The sequence below is a fragment of the Nelumbo nucifera genome, chromosome 4 (genome assembly GCF_055504915.1).
Source record: "Nelumbo nucifera cultivar China Antique chromosome 4, China Antique-T2T, whole genome shotgun sequence".
Taxonomy (NCBI): Eukaryota; Viridiplantae; Streptophyta; class Magnoliopsida; order Proteales; family Nelumbonaceae; genus Nelumbo; species Nelumbo nucifera.
Window position 1 is genome coordinate 73,418,195 of NC_142652.1, and position 24,557 is coordinate 73,442,751.

At 34.4% G+C, this 24,557-nt stretch overlaps 1 long non-coding RNA gene and 1 other non-coding gene across 6 annotated transcripts; one reads left to right on the plus strand and one right to left on the minus strand.

Annotated features, from left to right (window-relative positions):
* The first annotated feature begins 8,314 nt into the window (after positions 1–8,314).
* On the plus strand, positions 8,315–8,385 carry TRNAG-GCC (transfer RNA glycine (anticodon GCC)). The gene has a single exon. It is a non-coding gene; the product is annotated as a tRNA-Gly (tRNA).
* Positions 8,386–12,022: 3,637 nt separating this feature from the next.
* LOC104611217 (uncharacterized) lies at positions 12,023–23,934 on the minus strand. Of its 5 annotated transcripts, none has more exons than XR_016068673.1 (5): positions 22,833–23,907; positions 22,170–22,757; positions 22,038–22,124; positions 21,775–21,902; positions 12,023–12,460 (listed from the first exon to the last, which is right to left on the minus strand). It is a non-coding gene; the product is annotated as an uncharacterized LOC104611217 (long non-coding RNA). The 5 variants fall into 5 exon arrangements; XR_016068671.1 differs by lacking the exon at positions 12,023–12,460 and having other exon boundaries at positions 16,890–21,902; positions 22,833–23,712; positions 23,815–23,934; XR_016068672.1 differs by lacking the exon at positions 12,023–12,460 and adding an exon at positions 16,890–21,479.
* Positions 23,935–24,557: the final 623 nt, after the last annotated feature.

The following is a 24,557-nucleotide window of genomic DNA, read 5'->3' on the forward strand; positions in this document are numbered from 1 at the left end:
TTAAATAGAGGTGGGTAAGGATGGGATTTGCATATGATTCTCTGAATCTACCCCAAAGTAGATGGTAAGTTAATAAATTATTCAAAGATTTAATATTAATTTTTAAAATATCTCTAAGTTTTCTTCAAATTCTTAAAATCCTACGATTCTATAATTTCATTTTTAAAGTATCCTAAATTGCAATAATTTAATTTATAAAATACTCTTAAATTGTCATAACCTTATTTGTAAAATATTCATAAATTATATTATTTTTAGGTGATTTCTTTGGGGGTGGGGGAGAGAATTTAGAGATTCCTCATTCCTGAAAAACAGTGGGTGCCTCGGCCCGGGCCGGGGGTGCTTTTCACACGCGCACGCTAGGCCGGGTCGGTGCGCGGGCGCGAGTGCGGGTGCAAGTGTGGGTACACATGTGTGCGATGCACTGAATCGGTTTTGCTTTTGTCAGTTTGAAAGGACACCTTTGTGTCCATTCGGGTCTAAGAACACTCTATAAAAGGAGTGTTGGTCGACCCAGTTTACACACCACAACACATTCGACAGTCTTCTCTCTTCTCTGTCTTCTCTATCAATCTTAGCATTATCTCTCTGTTGTTCGCGAAGGTTTAGTAAGTGAGTGCACACCTACCAGTGGCATGTGGGATGTTTTATCTTGATGACCGATTTGCAATCACCCGATTGCACCATAGGGGGAAAATGCGGTTTTAAGGAGAGTGACCAAGTGGCACGATTCAACCCTCCTTTTGCAAGTCGTAGTTCTGCATCACTTCACTTCTGTAAGTTTTCAGTTTAGAAAGCCATTACCAATAAGTTCCATCTGCCTCCTTTATTATTTTCCAACAATCTTAAAACTGCATTTATGGAACCTATCTTTGCTAACCCTTTCATGAGAAACCGGATACTGTCAATAGTTCCCGATTTCTCTAAGATTGAACATTTCAATGGAACCAACTACAAGCGTTGGAGACAATGCCTACTATTTACCTTAGAGTAGTTAGGGGTAACCATTGCTTTGACTAAACCAAACCCATTAAACATGGAGGAACCAAACCGTTCTATTGTTGTATAACACTAGACTATAGCCGACCACCTCTGCACCAACCATATCCTCAACTGCCTATCCAATGAACTGTATAATGTTTATTCTTCCTATAACTTTGCCTATGAAATCTGGAATGCATTGGACAATAAGTATGCTTTAAAAAATGCTATAAATAAAAAATATGTAATTGTCAATTTCCTGTATTTCACCATGAAAGAAGACACGGACATGTTTTCCCAAATAGATGAGTTTTAGTTGCTTGTGGGGGAATTAGCAAAGGAAGGCATGATACTGCCAGATGAATTCATTGTCGGTTCTTTCATTGAGAAATTGCCACATACATGGAATGATTTCAAGACTAGTATGAAGCATAAGAGGAAGGACAATACTTTGGACCAAGTAGTGGTCCGAATCAAAATAAAAGAAAATAACAGAAAGAAAGATGAGGATCAGTTTTCCAAAACCAATCTAGTTGAGGAAAAGACTACAAAATTCAAAAAGAATCTGAATGTGAAAATGACCAAAAATTCAAGAAGCAACAAAAGAAAGAAAATTGCTATGTATGTGGCAAACTCGAACATTACAAGAATGACTGCTAGTATCGAAAGAAGAACAACTCTAGGAAACCAAAAGTCAACTTGACTGAGGATGTTATTGCAACCATGGTAACTGAGGCAAACTTAGTTGATAAGCCGAAAGAGTGGGTATTGGACACTGTTGTTACCAAGCACATATGTAGGGACTGCAACTCCTTCTATGAGTATACAACTCAGTCTGAGGGAAATCAAGTCTTCATGGGAAACTAACAAACTTCGAAGGTCATCGACAAAGGAAATGTGCTCCTGAAACTGACTTTAGGAAAAATTCTAATGCTGAATGATGTGCTGGATGTGCTAGAGATCCGACAGAACTTGGTATCAGGAGCACTCTTTAACAAAGTAGGACTAAGCTCACATTTGAAGTAGAAAATGTTGTATTAATTAAATATAATGTTTTTATTGGAAAATGATACAATGCTGGTGGATTGTTTGTATTGAATATTTCTGATATTGTTATGAATAAAAATACTTCTTCCTTTGCTTATATTGTTGAATCATTTGATATTTGGCATGCTAGACTAGGACATTGTAGTGCTTATTTAAAACGATTATGCAAGTTAGAAATTTTGAATGTTTCTATTAATTTTACAAATGAAAAATGCCAAGTATGTGTAGAAGCAAATTCACTAAGAAACCTCATAAAAGTGTACAAAGAGAAACTGAATTATTACAACTTATATGCAATGATTTAGGAGACCTTAAATATCATGAAGCTAGAGGAAAAAGATACTATGTAACATTTACAAATGACTTCTCTAGATATGCAAAAGTAGTTCTACTTAGATAAAAAAAATGAGGCTGATCAAGCTTTTATAAACTACAAAACTGAAGTACAAATTAGTTAGCAAAAAAATAAAAAGACTTAGAACAGATAGAGGGACAAAATATGATAAAGAAACCATTAGAAAATTCTTTAAAGAAAACGGAATCATACATGAAACCACAACCCCTTATCAATCTGAATCTAATGGAATAGCAGAAAGACTTAACAAAACACTAAAAGAGATGATGAATGCTATACTAATTAGTTCAGGTGCACCTCTAAACTTGTGGAGGGAAGTAATCCTAACGGCTTGTCATTTATACAATAGAATACCACCCAAGAAGAAAGGACAAAAACCTTTTGAACTTTGGCATAACAAAAAACATAGTTTAAACTACCTAAAAGTTTGGGGCTGCTTAAGCAAAGGTTGGAATACCTAAACCTAAAAGAAAGAAATTAGGATGGAAAACCTGTGACTGTGTGTTCATTGGATATGCACAAAACAGTGTAGCTTATCGATTCCTTGTAATTAAAACAATTGATAATGTTGTAGAAAACAACACAATATTAGAGTCTCGAGATGCAGAGTTCTTTGAGCACATCTTTCCTTAGAGAAAAGAAACAATAAATAGGGAACCTTCCCAAATCCAAAACAAAAACCAAGAACAATTTTTGTTTACACTACTCAGGTTTTCCTTCTATTTTAGAAGGTTTTACTGATACGAATTGGATTTCAAATTCAAAGGACAATACTTTCACTAGTGAATATGTGTTTACTTTAGGTGGATGAGCATTATCGTGTCGCGTTTATTGCTCTAGAATTGATAGAGTGGCTAAGGAACTTATTAGCAGATATACCACTTTGGCAACGACTGGTTCTATTTATGTCACTCCATTGTGATAGCCAAGCAACAATAGCCAAAGCCAAGAACAAGATTTACAATGGTAAAAGAAGGCACATCTGCTTAAGGCATAACCTGGTAAAACAATACCTCAGCAAAGGTACGATCGTTTTGGATTTTGTTAGGTATGAAAAAAACCTTACAGATTCGTTAACCAAACCACAAACTTCTAAGGTGAGTTATGAGGCATTGGTAGGAATGGGGCTAAAGCCCGTTAGATAAGTCATTAGTGATGGACACCTAACCTATGTGAAAGGAGATCCCTGGAATTAGGTTGAATGGGTAAAAGCAAGTTGCTAAATGACTTGGGAAAGCACTATCAGTTTGTGTCCCATTTTAGATGCCGATGTAAGATAGTTCTCACTGCAACTTGAGGAGGTTGAGCATGAGGCTCTTAATCAGTTAAGAATAGTGTTTGCAGGGTATGCTAAATAACTGACCTAAGTGAGTGTGAAGTTGGCCGTTTCTAAGAGAGATTTAGGGCTAACTCTCTAAAACACTCATGATTGTAAGAGGGGAACAGGGCCGAAATGTTCCAAATCAAAAGAACTACTAAAGAACTGGTAAGTTGAGTTGGTTGGTAGGTTAGCTAGTTACGACAAAGAGGAAATGTTAAAAGAGTCTGACTCCACTCGTACTTTGTAACATAGCCTATTATACCTAAGTGTTGATTAAAGTCCAAAAGACATCACCATGAATACTTTTATCACCGCGATGCTTAAATTGTTCGATCTTCTTGTAATTTTGAATCTTGTGGGGGATTGTTAGAGGGAGATCCAAAATTTCAAGAATCTCTCTCCTCCCTCTCTTGTTTTTGAGTTTTTGTCTTTTCCTCTTCTTACTCTTGAGTGCATGGAAAGACTCTTTGTCCCACATTGCTTGGGAAAGGAGTAAAGGTAGAGTATATCTATAGCTTTGCTCTCTCTCTATGGGTAGGGACCCATAGGAGGAAAGCACTATAGATTTCCCATGCATGTGAAGGGGGGTTGGGGGTGCTTTTCACACGTGCGCGCCAAGTCGGGCCGGGTCGAGGTGTGGGTGAGGGTGCGGGTGCGTGTCGACCTAGTTTACACACCACAACACATTCAACAGTCGTCTCTCTTCTTTGTCTTCTCTGTCAATCTGAGCATTATCTCATTGTGATTCGCGGAGGTCCGGTAAGTGAGTGCACGCCTACCAATAGCCTGTGGGTGCAAATGCCGTTTTAAAGAGAGTGACCAAGTGGCACAACTCAGCCCTCATTTTCTCTGCAAATTCTCAGTTTCACAGTTTTACATCACTTTACTCCTGTAAGTTCTCAGTTTGAAAAGTGATTACTGATAAATTCCATCTGCATTCTTTATTATTTTCCAACACACCCTCTTGCCATTCCTACCCCTACTCCCAAAGACAATAAAATGCTATTTATTGGGTCCACAACCTACGCTTCTATCAACCGGTCAGGTGGGCCCATTGAGCGTTTCATAGTGATAACCCATCCATGTATGATCTAGTAGAGGGAATTACCAATCCCGCCAACACTGGTGGTTTCTTTGTGTTTAGTCTGTTTTTGGTTAATATAGTAAAAATCGAAAAATGATGAATGAAAGACTTGTAAACAAGGACAAACTGGAACAAGCCCATACACAAAACGATGCAGTGGGCAAAATTATTAGCATACAAACACTTAGGCTACAAGATTATATGGTGACAAATAGGTATTGTGCGGTGGAGATGAAGACAACGTGGGTTGTAGGTTCATTAGACACCGATTCATCCGTGTGGGTGTCTTTATACTGTATGGATTTCTCGTTTGAGCCTTCAGGCCAAGCTTAAGGAGACAAGTAGTAGGAGGCCAAATTCATTAGGGCATGTCACCCCCATTTTTGTCTCTCCATGTTGGGTGGCTTTGCTTTTTTTTAAATTCATCATTGATAGTCAATTGATTTGGTTAATTAGTTTTGAGACGACTGATCAGCCGAGCTCAGAATTTTTTAGCCCCATATAAGAAATGAATTCTGACCGTGGATTGATGTCAAATTTACAAGCAGATGCGATTTATAGGAGGCGGGCTACTATGGGAAACTGTAATTCAAAATTCTGCATTAGGCTGCATTATACTTAATCCTTGGTATTAATTACTGTTGGACACCTTATTATTCTTTTAAGTGAACAGTGCAGTATCACATTAATAACTTTTTCTTCAATAATAGCAGAACTCGAAACCCATCACCGCTGGGACATCCAGCGCACCATGCTAATTGATTTGCCTAGTTTGCAGCAGTTTCTTCTTCTTTTTAAGCCCTTCAACTAAAAAACAATTCCCTTACAAATCTTTGTGTAGAGCAAATGAGAGAAAATGGGAAACATAATCCTAAAAGAAGGATTCAAGTTGTCTAAAGCTGATTTAGAAACTTGGGCTGTGTTTGGTTTGGTTGTAAATGTAAAATATGATAGTATAAATGATTCGGGTGTAAATTCTGATTTATTTTTGTTTCAATTTTTACCTTATTTTGTTCAATTTAAGTGCAAATGAAGTAAAATAAGACATGAAACTGAATTAAATAAAACATAAGAAAAAACTAAGCCAGGTTTTATTTTATTTTATTTTTTCATTTATAGTTTTACACTACTATGCATTTGTTCTAGTGCAAATAAAATTGCTCTACAACCAAACGCAGCCTTAAGTTTCAGCTTTCAAACAAATGTATGTTGTTAAGCAGAAAAAATAAGATGAAACAGACTTAATTATATGGGCCATAATAATTGGCGGATATGAAAGAATTCCGATCGCTATATCCAATAATACCAGGTCCATAAGACATGAGCTTTTGCGATGGTTATGATCCTATCCAACAAGAGGCAGACAAATGTGGTGCACATGCACACACAAAAGGATAAGAGGTTTGATTTAAGACAACACTAGCAGAGGGCCCTGTTTCGCAGGGGCTGGAATGGAATCGTCGCTCTGTCAACCCATTGACCCAGTTCTTAGCTAAAAATCATTGAATCGGTCAATGATCCATTGATTTAAGTAGTCGAGCCATTGACCCGTTGACCTGTTCAATGGTTTTTGATTGTTTTTTATTTCTTTTAATCGGTCATTCAGGCAATCGATTCTGTTTTATCCTAATCTTGGTTCGTAGCCAAAAATCGTTGAATCGGTCAATGATCCATTGACCCAGGCGGTCGAACCGTTGACCCGTTCAATGGTTTTTGGTTGTTTTTAATTTTTTTAATTTTTATTATCAGAATGGGCCATCCGTTCAAGCTGAACAGTCAAACCGTTGACCCGAAAACCGGTGGCCAGAACGGTTCCGTTTTCAGGTTGTATAAGTCACGCTCCAATGACATAACATGTATGGTAATGCTTAATGGACTTCACACACTCAATATTTTGCATGTAATTTTTGTTGTTAGAATGGGTTGTCTGTTTTTTTATTTTTTAATTGGAAACTGCCCAAGCAACCAATTTCGTTTTACCCCAATCCTAGTCCCTAGCCAAAAACCATTGAATCGATCAATGACCCATTGACCTAAATGGTCGAACCATCAACCCATTGACCCATTCAATGGTTTTTTGTTGTTTTTTTTATTTTTTTAATTTTTGTTGTCAGAATGGATCGTCCGTTCGAACTGGACAGTTGAATCGTCGACCCAAAAACCGGTGGCCAAACGGTTCCATTTTTGGGTTGTATGAGTCACACCTTTGAATGACATAACATGTATGATACTGCTCAGTGGACCTCATACACAATTTTTTGCCTATAATCTTTGTTGTTAGAACGAACAGTTTGTTCGAACTAGACGATCAAACTGCTGACCTGAAAACCGGTGGCCAAAACGGTTCCACAAATTTTTGTTTATAATTTTTTGTTGTCAGAACTAGCCGTTCGTTTGAACCAAATGGCTGAATCGTCGATCCAAAAATCGGTGGCCAGAACGATCCCGTTTTCGGGTCATATGAGTCATATGCTCAAATGACATAATACGTATGATACTACTTAATGGACCTCCCAAACTCAATTTTTTGCCTATAATTTTTGTTGTCAGAATGGACTGCCCGTTTGAACCGGATGATCGAACCGTCAACCCGAAAACCGATGGCCAAAATAGTTCCGTAATTTTTTACTTATAATTTTTGTTGTCAGAATGGGCCATCCGTTCGAATTGTCGGTTGTTAGAACGTTATTAACAACATTTATCCATAATAGTAAGTAATTATACTATTTAATTAAATAATCATTAATGATAGTTTTAATAATATTATTTAGTTATTTTTAATATAACAATAATCATTAAATTTATGAATAGGATTTATTAACAATATTCATTAAATTAATAATTACCAAAATTAAATTAAATTAACAGTATTTATAAGTAATAGTTAGTAATTATAATATTTTATTAAATAATCAATAACAATACTTTTAATAACATTTTTAATTATTTTGAATATAACAATAATTACTATATTTATAATTTTAATTTAAAGTAAGATTTAAGTAAATATCTATTTGTTAATAATATTTATAATAACAGTAATTATTAATTATAATCACTAATTATATATTTATTAAATTACTGTAATAATCAGTAATTATTATTACAATAATTAATTACTTTTATTAGTAATTAAAGTAAAATTTAAATAAATATCTATTTATTAACAATATTTATAGTAACAGTAATCATTAATTATAATCACTAATTATATATTTATTAAATTATTGTAATAATCAGTAATTAATTACTGGAAATGGGTGCATGTTATTACACTATTAATTACTGTAATTAATTACTAGAAATAGATGCTCGCATGTGGGATCTACTCGCACGAGTAGATTCCGTTTCCTGCAAAGCACCCATATCTTTTAATATATATATATATATATATATAATATATACATATAATTGGATCGGATCACGAGATTATATCCATAATCCTGATCTTTTCTGGTTGTTAATCGATTTGTCTACTTAATACTAATATTTATAAAGGCATATAAACACTTTTCGCAGCGAAGCGGCACCAGTGGTCTAGTGGTAGAATAGTACCCTGCCACGGTACAGACCCGGGTTCGATTCCCGGCTGGTGCAGTTACTTTCTTCTTTTTTTTTTTCTTTCAAATTTATTTATCTGGACCTTATGCGAAAGATAACTGGAGTGGCTTTCCCGAGCCCATTTAAGAACTGGGCTTCTGGGCTTCGTCAAGTACTATTTGCCCACTCTAATTTTGGGTAGAATGACCCACTTCAATGCATTGTCAGTAGGGGCCCACTTCAATTGTTCAACAGTAGAAGGATGAACATCAAAGGACTATTTTCTTTTTTTTTTTCTTTCAAATTTATTTATCTGGACCTTATGCGAAAGATAACTGGAGTGGCTTTCCCGAGCCCAATTAAGAACTGGGCTTCTGGGCTTCGTCAAGTACTATTTGCCCACTCTGATTTTGGGTAGAATGACCCACTTCAATGCATTGTTAGAAGGGGCCCACTTCAATTGTTCAACAGTTGAAGGATGAACATCAAAGGACTATGCTATGCCAGAGAGGACTTGGCATGTGGCAAGACCAAAGTAATCAAGCATGGCCCGGACTCAGGCCTCATGAGTGAGCAATTATCATTACAGTGATTCGGGCACAAGTTTTTGGGCTGCCCATTCAAATTTTGATAAAAGCCCAATCCAAGTCCGTCCAAATTGGGGTGGATACTGGAAGCTCAAACCGAGCCAAACAAAATCAGGCTATTATTACATGACTGCTATACATACACCCCAGCCTTTGTTAAACTATCAGAGACGAAGTTTTCAAATTTCTAAGGCTTGGTTTGTTTGGGATGCAATTTCATTGGGAGTGTAAATAAGTTGAGAGCAAATTATTATTATTGTTATTATTTTTACTTTTTCTTTCAGGTTTCACTCTGTATTAATTGTTTGTTTGCATTGCAGAAGGTGTGAAGAAAAACTTGAAAAAGAGCAAAATGAAACCCAAAGTAAATTAAATACATGGCTTTCTTTTATAGTCTTTTGTGGTCTCAAATTGCTCTGAGAATTTTCCTTTTAACCTAACCTAAGGTTGTGGCACAACTTGTCGGGAAATTAAAAGAAAACTCAAAATGTTTGAAATAATGAAAATAACACAACTAAAGATTTCCGAACTTTTCCTTTTCTTTTACAATTCTCATTCGCTTTGGGAGGTAGTTCGGGGTATATGAATTAAAGAATAAAGAAGAAGGAGAAACATTTAAGCCTTCCGGCTTCAACTCCTAATCTCCTATTTCACCAATTATCAAACATCTGGTGAATTTGGGTTGGACTTGCAGTCTCATCGCAGCCCACCCACCAATGGAAAGGTTCACCAGTTTTTCCGGTCCCACCCCCCGGCCACTTGGTAACAGATCAATGTAGCAGTGTTTTATTTTTGTGGGTAGAAGCAATAATGTGAGTATGTGAATTGACATTAATTCCGAGCTGACACCTATCCCAACTATATTTTGAACCTAAAAATTCTGACCCTGGGCTGAACTGTCATTCTCCCTAAACTATTTGCTCGAATCCTTTACCGGTTTGAATTCCAATCCAACTGTGACCTTGAAATACACATACACCCCCTCTTTTATAGGACCAGAGGCAAGGGGAACACACACACCCCTTAAGACAGCTAGTACAGCCTGAGAGAGGTCAAAACCAAATAATAAAAGGGTCCCAGTTTACCCCTAAAGAAAGAAATGACCTTGAAAAGATGGGTTAAATACTTAAATGTGTGTGGGTGTGCCACCTCATAAAAAGTGCTAGAAATTAACTGTGAAGAGTCAGTCATATATGGATGAAATTGGGAGGAACATTATGATGGACCGCTTGAATTCAACCCCTTTGTCTGTCATTCAGCTTCATTTGTCCAAGACTCCAAGGTCCAAAAAAAAGTAGAAATACAAACCCATGCAGGCTTACACTTCTATATGCATGTCTATGTCAGAGAGAGAGATAGAGAGAGTCTAGTCGAATAAGTTTAAATTAACAGGACCCAAACTAAAAAACCTTCCAATCAAACTAGTAGTTACAAGTAATCAGATGCTAACTAAAGGCAAACAAGTTATGAGATATAAGATGAGTAAAAGGAGTTCCTGCTGAGTGATGCTAAATAACTTTGGGAGAATGATCGATAACCCCAGGGTTAGAATTTATAGGTTTAAAGTATATTTGGGGTAGGTGCCAGCTCAGAATTGATGCCAATTCATGGGCGGGTATCAGTGTATAGAGTATGGTTTTTGGACCTTCTGAATGTTTATAACTTTATAGTGGGAATCAGAAATCTGCATTAGGTCTGTCCATACTTTTCCGAATAACTTTCTAATTGGTAATAATAACTCCATTAAACAGCAGCTGGTTCTTGCATGGGAAGGTTTTGCAACGTGTTCAACATGATCAACTACTCTGAGAGAAAAGGACTTTCAAAAAAAATAAAAAAACTAAAACATGGCAATAATTGATGTCAACCACGCACACAGACAGAGTGAGCATGCCCACTTGTGAACATTCATCATTTCCATGACAAAAGCAATGTTTTAAAAGTCGGACTGGGTGGTGATTGAACCATCATTCATTCTAGCTACCAATATGGGTTCAACCGTGGTTTAAACATGGAAGAATTCTATGATGTCAGTAATAAAGAGCCCCCGGCCCTGTACTTTAATTTACAGCAATGACCTTTCACCGTGTAACTTAACAAAAAAACCCTAATCGTTTGGTCAAATGATGGAATGTATTAGATTATCAAAATATTCATTAAAATTTTCTTTATTTTCTTTTCTTTGCCCTTTTTATCTTAAATTATTAATCCAATCCAATAATTCTTAAACTACTCACTGGTGGCCTTCTATTATAAAAACCACGGGAAATGCTCATTCTTTTTGAATATCTAAACTCTCGAAGTAGTGTTTATATCCTACTTAGAATATAGCTGGAAGGTTCTAGCTAGTGTTACGCTTGGCATCAGTATAGACAGAGAAAAAAGTGTGCTGGTAATGGGTCTTTTGGAATCCCTTTAATGATCTAGTACTAAGTACGGGAAAGTTATATATATAAATATTGAAGAGAATTAATTTTTAATTTTGAAATTATTTAATAATGCTAGTTATATAAATTTGTAGTCTTCGTTACAGAAATAATAACTTTATATACATTGTTGAACATTTTATACATGAAATAGTCTAATGAAAGCTATATTAAAAATAATAAAATCACAGTAGATAAGAAAGAAGAATAATTGTCATATAATGAAAGAAAATAAACATCATTTGCAGTGTCCTATTTCTACTAATAAATATGATTGCGCTTTCATGAAAATAAACATCAATGAGTGTAAATATTATAATCTAAATTAAAAATTAATAAAGGCATCATAATAATATATAAAATAAATAAAGTAAATAAACATTTACCTAAATGGTTATTAAGGAGAGTTGAATAAAAGTTTACCAATCTAACCTAAATAAGGAAAGTGTATTTATCAGTTATAAAGTTATATAATTTTTCAATTAATTATTATTAATATGTTAATAATTATAAAATCAAAAATAAATATAACATTACAATCATAATAGTAATAGTAAATGTATTAATCCGATTCAAAGAAACTCGATCCAATTAATAAAAGCATATCAACTGATCACAACCTTATCTATAAATTGTTAAATGAGCATGAACTCTATCCTATCAATAGATTGGAACAATTGCTGATTACAAACGATTGTTGTTAGTTGGTGATCATTATAACATATAATGAAATAAATGTCGAATGGACACAACAGTTTATGCATGTAACTTGATGGCAAAGCATAAACAAAATTTATCCTATTAACACCAAGCCACTATGGTTGGGTAAAAATGATTGCCAATAGTCGGGGATCATTAGAACATAGATTGAAATAATAGAGAACTATAACAGAGAACTACTATAAAGTTATTGAAACAACTATAATCAAAGATTAATATAAGTAAAAAACAAAGAATTTACTAACTTGAGAGTTCTCTGAGTAGTAGACTTGTCGCAGAATTTTTTGATTAGCAGACTCCTGAATTTGGAGAGTTGTCTGACTTCTTTCAAGTGGGAGACTATAGCTAAAGAGTTTGGCAGACACTTTGAAAGATCTTCTAGTTCCTTCTTTGAAGTTCCTGGTTTACAAAGCAAATTCTTGAAAATGTGTACGAAACCTATAGATGGTGTCGTGTTTAATGTTCTAAATATTGGAGGTTTTGTTTTGCTAGATCTCAAATAAGGTTCATCTCTTTTTGAAAATTGCGGGTAGTGTTAGATATCAGTAATTATTAGATTTAATTAATTATTAATAGTAATTAATTAATTATAAATTATTAATTACTATTACTTTAGTAATTAACAATGCATCACACAACAATTAACAATAATTATTTTTTATTTAAAGACATTACTATTTGTAAAAATAATATATTTTTAAAATTGTAACTAAATGATTTTTAACAGTAATTATAATTTAAGCTATAAATAGTATAAAATTAAATTAAATTACCAAAAAATACATTTAATTACATTTAACAATAATATATAATTATAATATATATACATATTTAATGAAGTAATAATTTTTGTAGTTCATTTAGTAAAAAATAATAAATAATTGAAAGCTTTATATATATATATATATATATTAGATGTTTTTATAATTTCTACTTTTGTTACATATGTATATTATTTTAAAATTTTTCTATTTTCTACCATCTAAAAAAATTCCTGTATTTTTTTTATTTATTTGCAATTTTCTGTGCTTATCTATAATTTTGGTGTTTATTAATTAACAGAAAATTGCATTTAATTATATATAATTAACAGTAATTAAATTGTAACAAAATATAATGTAAAGAATAAAACTGATATAGGTCTTGATAATTAATTATTAATTGTATGTTAAAATGTAAATACCGGTATTTTAATAATTATTAATGGTTTTAATGGTACATGACCGAATACCATTGTATTAATTATTAATGGTATTTAAATTATAATTAATAGTATTTTATTAAATACACTTAATATTTATGATAATTAACTATAAATTAAAAAATTACTATAAATATAATAAAATTAATGCATTTATTAATTAAAATTAATTAACATTGCATCATACAACAATTAACAGTAATTATTATTTATTTAAAGACATTAAAATTTGTAAAAATAATATATTTTTAAAAATGTAACTAAATGATTTTTAATAGTAACTATAATTTAAGCTATAAATAGCATAAAATTAAATTTAATTACAAAAAAAATCATTTAATTACATTTAACAGTAATTAATTAACAATAATATATAATTATAATTGATGAAGGGTGATTTGGCCCGACCTAGCAAAAAGGGGACACGTGGACACGAACTGACTAAGAGATGACAACTCAGCCTAGCTAGATTAGTTCACAACAATTGAGCTCGGGTATTCAATCACCTCGGCACAAGGGCCACCTCGGCACAAGGGTCACCTCGACACAGGGTCACCTCGGCGCAGGGTTAGCTCGGTGCAAGGTCACCTCGACGCATAGTCACCTCAGCATCGAGGCACCTCGGCACTCAATCCAGTTCGGAACTAAAAGATTGAAGTATCAGCTCAGGGCTACCGACCCGGACCATCACGTAACAATCCCAGAAGTCTCTCCAACAAACTTCGAACCTCACGGAATCACGCCGCGTAACGACAAGCTTATCTTCTCCCCGCCCGGGTCGGGTGGAATTGATAATCTTTATTAATTGATAACGTTACCCCCCAATTAAAGCAGAAAAGGATCCCATCAAGACGAAGATCCCGGAATTGGTCCGCAAAACCTGCGAGGCCTCAACTATATAAAGGCATCAACTCCAATGACACAAGGTACGCGTGATTTTTCTACTCTCTAGCTCTCTAGCTCTCTAGCTCTCTATCTCTCTATCTCTCTAAGCTCTATAAGCTTTTCAGCTCGCATCAGTTTACTGACTTAAGCATTGGAGTGACCTCGCCGGGTTAGCCACCCCGGGTTCTTTGATCCTTTCTTGCAGATTCACCTAGCTCGCTGCCCGATTGGAAGCCAAATCATCCTCCAACAAGGAGTAGTCAGATCGTGCTACATCAATTGGCGCCGTCTATGGGAGCACGATCAAAAAGCCTTCTTTACAGTAATCAATTTTCCTCTAAATCAAAATGACAGAAACAATACCGAAATAAAACAAAATGACAGAAACAATACCGAAATAAAACAAAGGAAATACAATAAACAACGACCTACTAGGACTTAGACCGGCCTGCACAAGCTTCTCCTCGGTCACGATGTCTACGAACTTTGAGCCGATCTCCGCCCAAGATCGAAGCACCTCCCTTGTCTTCAAGTCCACCTGGACACCAGGGTCTTGGATGGCTGTCCTCCAATGGGTCAGGAAAGGCTACCCCTCAGTGTTGCGGACCACAAAATAGCGCCTCTTCCAGGCCGAGACCTTGTTCGGGAACTCGTTCAAGAGTTTGAAGCCAGGACGAGGTGATAGGTAATAAGTTCGCATGTGCTCGGGCAGAACACAGGGCGAGTTCTTTTTAATGGAAAGAATAGAGGAAAAGATGTCGAGGTCGAGAGGAAGGTTGTAGTCGTGGAAAAGAGAAATGGTGCCTACGATGTTGCGGATGGAGTTCGGGTGCAACTGGTCTATGGTGATGTTGAACAACTTTATGACTTCGACTATCAAAGGGTGAAGTGGAAGACGAAGACCAGCTACGAGTTGTTCCTCATAGATCACGATCTCGTCGTGACCACACTCCCAAGGGGAATTACCTAAGGGGATACTGTAGACGAAGTTGTTTGGAAGTCTGTACCGAGCTACTAGGGATAGGAGCCTATCCACCGTCACAGCCGATCTTGATGCGAGGTGGAAGCCAGATCAACAGAGGCCTCTCGCTTCCCCCGGGGTGAGTCCACCTCGGGAGGACCGCGGACCGCAACTTGACTCGAAGTAACCTCCTCAGCAGGATGAAGTTCTACAGCCTGAGCCGAGGTACCCACCCACCTCGGCTCCAGCGGATTCACCACTCCCATCTAAAAGGCTATTGAAACTAAAGCTAGACATAATGGAAAGACGTGGAATCGAAAAAGAGAGCTAGGGAAGACTCACCAAAAGAAAGACCAGAGAAAGGAAGACAACCTCGGAAAGACACCGAACTGAAGAGACACTAAACTGAAGAAAATGAGTCCCTTGCCCCCTATTTATAGCCGGTGTGTATGGAAATCAACGGTTGAGATCATCACGATCCAACAGCTCCTAGGAAAACCGGTTGCATGACCCCCGAGGTTGAAATCGATTTAGCGCGTGTTTTGACGTCCATGGAATTTATAAAACGGCGTGACATCCGCGCATACACCTGAAGCGACCTGGGTTATTCCTAGTTGAGCCAAGCGGTCAAATTGGTTCGACCAGTGATTCGCCCGTCAAACCGCCTAGACCTCGTGCCAAATCCACCTGGACTCATCATAAACTCCTCGCACCGAGTTGAGACCCCTAGATCGGGGAGTGGGGGGCAATTGATGAAAGGTGATTTGGCCCGACCTAGCAAAAAGGGGACATGTGAACACGAACTGACTAAGAGATGACAACTCAGCCTAACCAGATTAGTTTGCAACAATTGAGCTCGGGTATTCAATCACCTCAGCACAAAGGCCACATCGGCACAAGGGTCACCTCGGCACAGGGTCACCTCGGTGCAAGGTCACCTCGGTGCATAATCACCTCGGCACTCAATATAGTTCAGAACTAAAAGACTTAAGTATCAACTCGGGGCTACCGCTTTGGACCATCACGTAACGATCCCGGAAGTCTCTCCAACAAACTCCGAACCTCAAGGGATCACGCTGCGTAACGGCAAGCTTATCTTCTCCCCGCCCAGGTCGGGCGGAATTGATAATCTTTATTAATTGATAACGTTACCCCCCCCCCAATTAAAGCGGAAAAGGATCCCATTAGGACGAACATCCCAGAACCGGTCCGCAAAACCTACGAGGGCTCAACTATATAAAGGCACCAACCCCAATGAAACAAGGTACGCATGATTTTTCTACTCTCTAGCTCTCTATCTCTCTAAGATCTCTAAGCTTTTCAACTCGCATCAGTTTACCGACTTAAGAATCGGAGTGACCTCGCCGGGTTAGCCACCCTGGTTTCTTTGATCCTTTCTTGTAGATTCACCTAGCTCGCTGCCCGACTGGAAGCCAGATCATCCTCTAGCAGGGAGTAGTCAGATCGTGCTACATCTATAATTTAAGCTATAAATAGCATAAAATTAAATTTAATTACAAAAAATTCATTTAATTACATTTAACAGTAATTAATTAACAATAATATATAATTATAATATATATACATATATAATGAAGTAATAACTTTTATAATTAATTTAGTAAAAAATAATGAATAATTGAATTTTTTAATATATATATATATTAGATGTTTTTATAATTTCTGTTTTTCTTACATATTTATATTATTATTACATTTTTCTATTTTCTACCATCTATAACATTTGCTGTATTTTTTTATTTATTTGCAATATTTCTGTGTTTTTCTATAATTTTGCTCTTTATTCTACCATTTTTGTTTTCTGATTTTCTTTTTCAAATTATATAGTTTCTATAATTTGAAAATAATTTTTTATTTTGTGTGCAATTTCAATTATATTTTTTTATTTGTAAGTAAATAATTTTAAATGGTAAGTAGCAGTAATTATAATTACAGTATTTTAAAGTGTAATTAACAGTATTTTGATAAGTACAATATTTATTTTATAATTATAGTATTTTAATACATTACTATAAATACAAGAAAAATAACGTAGTTATTAATTAACAATATTAACAGTAATATTTAATAAACAGCATTTATTAACAGTAATATATTTATTAATTAACATTATTATAAATAATTACAATATTTTTAAATAAGTAACAATATTCATTAAAAAATACTATTATTTATCAGTAAATATTTATTAAAAAACAGTATTATGTAACAATGCATCATACAACAAATAACAATAATTATTTTTATTTAGCAGAAAATTTCATTTAATTAAAAAAATTAACAATGCATCATGCAACAATTATTTCATTTGAGCGTGAATAACAATTTTTATGACCAAATCACCCATGTATGGCGAGTTAGAGGAAGATGGTATTTTTCATTTTTCAATTATATTTTTGTTTTTTATATTTTTAGTGGGAGGGGGGGATCCCAATATCGAATATGATGACAAAGGGATTTAATTGAAAAGTAAACCCTTATATCATTTGTTGAAGGGTAAACTTTCAACAATATTTATAATATTACAGACTTATAAGACTTATTACTGAAAGTTTAGACATATTTTCAGAACTATTATTGAAATGTAATAATATTTTCAGTAATTATTAATTATTTTAAAATATAATAAATATTCCAAAATAAACTTGAAATTGTAATAAATATTCAGTAATTATTTTGATTTTTTATATTTTGATATTATTATTTTTATTTTTAATAATTTTAGATTTCAAAAAAATATTTAAAACCAATTATCATCAGAATTTTCAAAACTTAAAACTACTAATTTCACCAATTATTAGAACTATTCTAACTAATTCCCATAATAATTATTTTAATTTTTTGTATTTTGATACTAATATTTTTTATTTTCAATAATTTCATATTTCAAAACAATATTTAAAATCAACCTATTCTGGTTTTATTAATTGGTAATTAATTAATTACATTAATTTCTGAAAATGTTAAAACTTGAAAATAATAATTACTCATGGAAATAATTAAAATAAGTAATTTCAATAACCATTAACAAATTTCAGTACTTTTCAATAATTATTTTGAAATTTCAAGTTTCAAAATAATTAGTTATCATTTTTCAGTTTTTAACTTTTTCCCTGAAAAATATACAATAATTACTAACATAATAATTAACTTTTACAGTAATTACATTAATTTATAAAAAAATGTGAAATTTTGAAAAGTCAGACTTATTGTAGGTAATTATTTTTACTAAGTACTGAAAATAATTACTAACATAATATTTTAAATTAAATAATAATATTTTATTTTCATTACAGTAATATAATAAATTCAGACTTATTGTAACAAATATTCAGTATTATAATATTATATTATTTAATTATTCAGTATTATAATTAATATTATTATTACTGAAAATAAGTATAAAATGTAAATATGCAATAATAATTACTTATTTTAAATGTTTATAAATATTGAAATTTTGGTTAATGAAATTACTATTGATTAATTCAAATTAACAGTAATTACAGTAATTAATTAACAGTATTTTGATAAATACAGTTAATATTATGATAATTATCTGTAATTTACTAAATTACTATAAAGACAATTAAATTAATGTAATTATTAATTAACAGTAATTAATTTTAATGGATAACAACACTATTATTCATTATTATTACTGATAATAATAATATTAATAATTAACTTTACTTATATATTTATGAATTAATATGAATATTAAATGATTATAGCCAAATTAATAATTACAATTATTACAAGAAAATCCGGATTTAGCAATGGACAAAACCGTTGCTACAAATCCCAAAAAACCGTTGCTACAAATCCCAAAAGACCGTTGCTAAAACCTTTAGCAACGGTTTAACTACGGTTTTGTCTGTAGGGGATATTGCTGTGGCTAAAACATTTAGCAACGGATTTTGTACACCGTGGCTAAAAATATGGATATAACCACGGTTGTGGCCGTTGCTAATTGCGAAAGTTTTTGCAACAGATCAACATCTGGCCGTTGCTATAGGTTTATATAGCGAACGGTTTACACCGTGGCTAAAAATAATATGAAGTTACTTGATTAATCGACGATATAAACCGTTGCTAACATTGTATCAATAATGTTGCCATATTGCTTTTTATAGCATAGTTATTTTGGAAACAAGCTTGTGAAACTGTAAAAATACTTGCTCTGACCTATACAAAGAAAGATTGTACCAATAATATATTTGAAATGATAAAACAATTCTCAAATAAATCTCGCCCCATCTTTTATTGAATACAAAATATCCATATTTAATATGGTTCAATAGTCAACATCAAATCTTTTTAATTGATAATTACAAAAATAAAATAAAATATCTCCATCATTGCATCTGAAATCTACTCATATATATGTATAATGCGTCCTCAGGACCTTTGTTGTGGATCAAAAATTAATATATTAATTAATTAATATAAAAATTCTATATACATTATACACATACCATTCAAATAATCCAAGCAATGTGAGATCCAAACCCCAAGTGTAATCATGTTTAATTATACTGATCTAACTCTATGCAAAGACTTATTTGTGAAAGAGTAATCATGTTATTGCATTTCCTCAATAACACTAACATGTGAAATTTTAACAGCATACTTGGGTGAGAGTGGGCTAGTTAGTTTAGGTTTCAAGGGGCCTAGAACTTGGGTAAGAGCAGTGGATTTAGTTTGTTTAGGTTTCAAGTGTATAACTTAGGTAATTGTATAGAAAGACCTTTCCTACACCCCTACTAGGAACTATCAGCTTCAGAGTTGAGATCACTAGAAATCCAAAGCAAAAAAAAATGTCATTGATCTCATTTAGATAGTGCACAACATCGATGGCCCTAAATCCCTAAATTCTAGTGAGGATGTGGATGGAGATATATAAACATCTTTAAGACTGTTGATTAGAGCAACAACCTTTTCTATCTTGATAATCCTAAATGTGCATTTTAAATGTAAATTCCAGTCCCACCACATTCAAGATTTTATTTTCTAACCATTTTACCCACCCCAAAACTGATCAAACAAGGTCAAAGTTTCCATCTCAACTTATCCATGTTGACAATTCACACTTTTACAAAAATACAAGTTACCACATGCCAATAAACCGATGTTAAGATATGTGAACTCGAGATATTGTTTAAGGAAGCATACAAAATGTAATTTTCATAGCTTCACGAGAGAGGAAGGCATCAAAAATTTGAAGGGAGAAACCAAATAATCAAATGAGCAATATAAACATATTTGATAAATTGTGCTTCATTTGATAAATCTACATCAGCTTTGGTGTAGAAAAAAAAAGGAAAATCAGGAAGAGAAATAATATGAGAAAAACTCGAGGCAGTAATAAAAATTTTAATTATTTTCTAGAGAAACAAAGATGGGCCTTCTGAGAGCTTCGAGTCATCCATGTAACCAAAATAAGGCTGATGGGTTAATGCTTTAGGTGCTAACTGCAATTCTAAGAGTTTCCTCTCAAGTTCAAGACCTTGTTCATGTTCTTCTATTATTTGCTTTCTGAGCATTCTGGAGTTATCAGAGTTTGGGCACTAGAAATATATGTATATCAGAATGACTGAAAAGGAATCGTGTAACCAACCCCAAATAGTTAGCTGTAAGTCCATTTGAGTTGAGTTGGGGTCAGACAACCCTAAATGATTCTAGTTTGAAGCAAACAGGTGGAGGGAATAGACCATTTTGATTTTGATTCTAATTCTGATTCTGATTTCAACTGCGAACCAAATGGACCATGCATCTCACTCATAATTGGGGATGCCAATAGGTTGGATTCAGCATGGGTTTTCCTCTACCCACCCTGACCTGACCCTTCACTACCTCCACCTGAACCTACACCACCACAAGTTAACAAGACACAAATTTTGAACCCACCAAACCCTAGAAGGTTGAACCTGATACTGATCCACCTAACTGGTGCCAGATTTATTTAAACAAGATCATGAATACACAACGAGGAACAAACAACCATAAACTTCGAACATGAAAAGATATGAGCTAACTGTGAGTATGATTCAATCATAGAAGTGCCTTAAGGGGCCATTTCTTGGTGCAATAGTAAATTCCTAGGTTGACAAGCATGAGAACAGATGTTCAAGTCCGAGAGGGGCCTTGAACACACACAAAAAAAAAATGGCCAAAGGTTAGGTCCATATCCAGTCTACCCCTCCCATTACCCCAGGTGGCTGGGACTATCATGGGTGTAATTTCCCTTTAGGAGTACAAATCTGCTACTAAAGCTTCAGCAGCAAAAATGGTGATGAAGCACCATGATTGATTGAGGCAGCTTTATGGGGCATTTTCGTAATCATCATCTGCAGGTTTATTGAACAACATTTTTAAATTTTCTTAGCTTCTGTGCTGTGAAAAAGGGTTATTTTGAACTCCAATCTAACTTTGAATGCCAAGAGAATTATGTTTGCATCAATTAAATCAGATATTTTCAGAATTCCTTGAAATACTGTCATAAAAATTGTGCTGTGAGACAATAGGACTAAACCGTTTTCAAAAACAGATCAGCCAGATGACTAGATGCCCTAATAAAGAATAAAGAAAGGAATTAAAAAGGAGTTAGAAATCAAAGCATACAGTGAAGGGTGGATATCTCACTTTTGTACCTCTTGACCAATTTTGTAGAACAAAAGCAACTCCTAAGATGGAAATTTAAACAGTACCGGATTCCACATTGAAACATTGGGTTCTTCATCAGCTACAATAGGAGGGTACCAACAGCCGTCCTGTACAAAATAAGTCAATATGTTAAATCTGTAACAGAGTTACCATCAACTGCACTGTCCAAAAGTTCATTAAAAAAAGATCAGAATGAATGAGGAAAATAATGAATTTAGGAAGGATCTGCGATTCTAGTTAACCTTGTAAGTCTGTAGCTAAATTTTCATAACAAGGGCTCCCTCTGCAGAACCACCAAAGTAAGCAACCAAAAAGTGATCTCTTGCAACCTAAACAAATAAAATACATAAAAATCAAACAAAATTGTTTATCACCTCAACAATTGTAGAAGCATGGTAGCTGCTGAAAGGAGCTGAATCAGTAGGAAAGGTGAACTCCACTCTCAAAACCTGAACCTGCACTGTCACTCTTGTCAACCCAAGATTTTACAATTACACCAAGCAATGACCCTTATGGTCATTTTACAATCACTCTTACTAAGATCACATTTATCTCTCATCAATTCCACAACCATGTAGTTTCAACAGTCAACCTATACATGCTATCTTTCTACAAAAGAAATGATCAAAATAAGTTTGGTTTATTCCTATAGAATCGTATACATATAGCTTGGCAGTTTCAGCATTTAAATCCTTTTTAGGACTAATTTTCCACTTCTATTAAATCCAAATGCAATTATATTTCAAAGAGCCAACCACCCCAGCCACCAAAAAATGAAACAACGAAATGATAACTACTAAATTTTGACATTTATTGCAATGAGGACTTTTGGGATTTTGGATACTTCTCAAAAAATAACTTCAGCTTAGCACTATGTCTTGTGTCCTCTGATGCTTCCATCTGATGTGGACAATTTCTCATCCACCGCTTGTTGACTAGGGAGAATGCTTAGCCTTGCGTGCCTGCAAAGTAACGAGTATGGAGGGTTTTAGTTTCCACCCACTTTTCAAGTCTGAAATAGTTAAATTTAAACTCACTAATGTTTTCCCCGTGCAGCCCCACTAGCAGCACCGAGGGCAACGATTCCGAGGGCAACGATTTAGCCTGATTGACAATGCTGGGTAGGTCAGCCATTCCGAGGGCAACGAGCATGTTGATCGTCTCCTTGTCCATCTCGATGACATGTCTTAATGGGAGATTCCCCTGGCACAAAGTCCATACGCCGCTTATGCTATTCTTCTTGAAGCTTCAAAGATATTCTATGAACAGGGCCTCTCTGGATTCACTTCATGAGGTGGGTACAAAATCCGATGATCTTGTTGGGCAGGCGCTTCGAAGGAATAATGGCGACCTCCTCTAACATCTTCTTGTTGGTGTGGAAGTCGAAGGTCATCTGCCTCTAAACATTGAAATTCTAGTGGTGATTATACCAGGATCCTATAGTTGCTAAGCAAATCGACTTAACAAATGTTAGTGGATTGCTATTATGCATCCAGAAAACAAAAACCAAAACCCCTAGGAATGAATCCATCACAAAAAACAATAACAAAACTACAAAGCATAATCAAACCCTAATCAACTAAATGAACTTGTGAGGTGATGGTGGCATTGAAAAAAATTGCAGAGAAATAGATTAATGGAAAGAATAGGGACGATCTTAAGCCCTAGGTTTTGTTGCTTTCGACTTGTAGAGAGATGGATCAGTGGTCTGTTCTTGCTGTTACAGATTTTCAACCATCTTCAATATGCACCCCTCTCATCGATTACTGATCTCCCAACCCAAATCAAGGTCCATCAAATTTGTTTTATCAACAAAAAATTCTTACCGGTATAAAAATCCACAAGGATGAAGATCGACCTATTCTGATCCCACTCCTCCCAACCCAGATGACAATAGAGCCCTGTATCCTACAAATCCTTGAACAACGAACAACCAATATTTTAGAGCATGACAGCACACCAAAGAAGAAACAGGAAAGAGTCGGTGAACAAAAGAGAGATAGAGATAGAATGGAAGACCAAAAGTATGAAGAGGAGAGCCAAGAGAGACGCGGGAGAAGTAAGGCACGCGTGGGCAATTTGTTTTTTCACTTAGTTTCTAAGTGGCCAAAATTTTAGAAAATACTGCGCAATATAATAGCTATGGTTCCATTTCTAGGGATGATGTATTGCAACGGTTAGTTTTATAACCGTCTTAATAAATTATAATTAAGCCACGGGGTATGAAACCGTGGCACGGATGATATATTCCGTTGCTATATATGATAATTTAGCCACGGTTTTATGCCCATTGCGGGAAAAATTGTGGCTAAAAATCTTTTTTCTTGTAGTGTATATATCATTATTAATTATCAGTCCGAATAAATAAGTATAATAATTATCACTAATTAATTAGCAGTAAGTAATTTTTTTATTAATTATTATCAGTAATTAATTATCGTTGTTGGGAATTAATTATTAGTAAGTAAATAATCGTTATTAATTATCTCTTGGGAATTTGAATAGTCCGAATTAATGAGTATCATTATTATCACTAAGCATCATTATTAATAGTTCGAATTTAAATCGTTATTAATTATTTGTATTTTAAAATATAAATAATAGTATTTATTAATAATTCATTAATAAATTAATGAAGTATTAAGGTATGTAATAATAATGTGAACTGCCCTTGAACCGGACCCAACAACCCGAGAACCCTCATAATGTGCATCAGGTATAAAACGGGTCGAACATAGACCCGACCCGACAACCCATATTAT